The following is a 2,917-nucleotide window of genomic DNA, read 5'->3' as shown; positions in this document are numbered from 1 at the left end:
ACTCAAATTGTTACTTGTCTTAGCATTGAATGACAATCATACATTGTTGCATAGGTGCATAATCTGAACTTAACCTAAAGCGATTCTCCGAGGGAACAAACTTGACTTATATCTTATACTACTTGTGATCACGTACGCTTGCGTGTATTTTCGCATTTGAATTACTGCGAACATGTTTTTGGCGCCGCTGCCGGGGACTCGGTGTTAATTTTTAGTGTATGTGCTTGACATCAGTGGTCGTTAAAGTTCACTGACTCGAATTCTTTTACTTTCACGATTTACTTGTTTGTGTTTCAGGTACTCGAGAGAGCGTGTATGCGAACACGTTCTTAATCTCTTAAGGAAACTATTGAAGAAGTGGAAAAAGTTCTTGAAGAAGTTAATAAAGTTGAAGAAGAAAGTGAATAAGAAGAAATAGTCATTACAATGGAAGATCCTGCAGCGACAACGAAAGCTTTGAAAGAGTATTCTCAACCAAAGATCATTGACATTCAATCGAGCATTGTCAGGCCAGCCATCGCGGCTAATACCTTCGAGATTAAGCCTGGCACAATTCAAATGGTGCAGAATTTATTCCAGTTTGGGGGTTCTCTAAAGGAAGATCCCAATATGCACATTAGAGATTTCATCGAGATCTGTGACACGTTCAAGTTCAACAATATTTCTGAAGATGCTGTGAAGCTAAGACTTTTCCCTTTTTCTCTGAGGGATAAAGCTAAGTGTTGGATATATTCTCTACCAGCAGGTTCTATCACTACTTGGGAGGATCTTGCTCATAAGTTTTTTACTAAATTATTCCCTATGGCGAAGAAAGCTGCAATCAGGAACACTCTTACTCAATTTGCGCAGCAATCGGGAGAATCTTTATGTGAAGCTTGGGAGCGCTACAAGGAGATGCTTAGGAAGTGTCCTCATCATGGAATGCCTGATTGGATGATTATCAATTGCTTTTATAATGGTTTGGGAGCACAGTCCATACCCATGCTCGATACAGCATCAGGTGGAGCCTTATGGGCTAAGAGCTATAATGAAGCTTATGAGCTAATTGAATTGATGGCTGCTAATGAATATCAGAACCCAACTCAGACTCTACCTCAAGACAAGGTAGCAGGAATTCTGGAGGTGGATACAGCACGGCTATAGCTGCTCAGCTAAAGGTGTTAACAATGAAAGTGGATTCTTTGGCTAACTATGGAGTTAATCAGATCACTAGTGTTTGTGAGCTTTGTGTAGCTGTACACGAGACGGAGCAGTGTGCCATATCTAGTGAATCAGCTCAGTTTGTGAGCAACTTTCAGAGGTCGCAGCAACCAGTTTCTGCCATATATCATCCTAACAAGCGCAACCATCCTAACTTCAGCTGGAGCAACAACCAGAATGTGGTACAACAACCTTATTAGCAGTTTGGAGCAAAGCAATTCAACCCTCCTGGTTTTCAACAACAGTATGCACCAAGACAACAACTCCAAGTTCAATATCAACCGCATGGAAGTGCAGGTCAATCTACTAATGAAAAATCTGAATTGGAGGAGTTGAGGCTTATGTGCAAAAGCCAAGCAGTTTCTATCAAGACTCTGGGGAAAATTGCCAATGCTTTGTTGAACCATCAACCAGGAACTCTTCCTAGTGATACCGAAGCTAATCCAGGCAAGAGGGAAGTCAAGGAGCAATTGAAGGCAATCACATTAATGTTTAGAAAGGTCACGAGCCCCCAAATTCAGCAAGACGAAGATTCTGAAAATTCTGTTCAGAATTCAGGTGCATCTGCACCTTTTCCAATTCCAGAAAATGAGATTGTAGCTGAAAAAGTGGTGCAGAAGGATGCCGAGGAGGAACCGAAGAAGAAATATGTTGAAAGCAATCCTCCTGAGGGTAATACAGGGGATAAACAGGTCTACCCACCTCCGCCATATCGTAAAAGACTTCAGAAGCAGAAGTTCGATAAGTAATTTGCCAAGTTTTTGGAGGTTTTCAAGAATTTGCACATTAACATACCTTTTGCTGAAGCTCTAGAACAGATGCCGAGCTATGCTAAGTTCATGAAGGGTATTCTATGTCGGAAGCTAAAACTTGAGGAGTTGGAAACTGTTGCTCTAACGGAAGAGTGCAGTGCTGTGCTGTCAGAAACTACCTCCTAAGCTTAAAAATCCAGGAAGCTTCACGATACCTTGCACCATTGGAAACTTCTCTTTCGAAAAGTGTTTATATGACTTGGGAGCTAGCATCAATCTGATGCCCTTATCTGTCTTCAAGAAACCTGGTTTTCCTGAGCCAAAACCAACAAACATGTCCTTACAGGTGGCCGATCGGACCATCACTTATCCACGAAGTATAGTGGAGGATGTCTTGATTAAGGTGGATAAACTCATCTTCCCTGCAGATTTTGTAATTCTGGATTTCAAGGAAGATGAGAAGATTCCCATCATCTTGGGAAGACCATTCTTGGCTACCGGCCGAACTATGATCGATGTGCAAAAAGGAAAGCTTATGATGAAGGTTCAAGATCAGAAGGTCACTTTTAATGTGTTCAAGGAAATAAAGTTACCCATAGATAAATAGGAGTGCTTTAAAGTAAAGCGGGATGACTCTATCGTGAATTGGGAGCTTGAGAAATTGCCAAAGTCAGATACCTTAGAGAGATCCTTAATAGGGGAATCAGTTATTGAAGATGAAGAAGGAGCAGAGCAACTGCAGGTTTTAAATGCACCTCTGTGGAAGAGGAAGTTGGATATGCCATTCGATTCTCTTGGGTTAGTAGAGCTGAAAATTCCTCAGGAGCATTTCGAGCCGTCTATTGAAGAAGCTCCCACACTTGGGCTCAAACCGCTGCCAGATCATTTGAGTTATGCATTTTTAGGTGCACCCCCTGACAAGGGGTTGGAATATATCTATGATAATCTAAAGGGTGACTGGCCGG

The 2,917-nt window shown here is 41.8% G+C and overlaps 1 non-coding gene across 1 annotated transcript; it reads right to left on the bottom strand.

Annotated features, from left to right (window-relative positions):
• Window positions 1-816: 816 nt before the first annotated feature.
• On the bottom strand, window positions 817-923 carry LOC141688429 (small nucleolar RNA R71). The gene has a single exon (XR_012561872.1). It is a non-coding gene; the product is annotated as a small nucleolar RNA R71 (small nucleolar RNA).
• Between the last annotated feature and the right edge of the window lie 1,994 nt (window positions 924-2,917).

This window comes from Apium graveolens, chromosome 9 (assembly GCF_009905375.1).
Source record: "Apium graveolens cultivar Ventura chromosome 9, ASM990537v1, whole genome shotgun sequence".
NCBI lineage: Eukaryota > Viridiplantae > Streptophyta > Magnoliopsida > Apiales > Apiaceae > Apium > Apium graveolens.
This window is presented reverse-complemented; position numbering and strand designations above follow the sequence as displayed.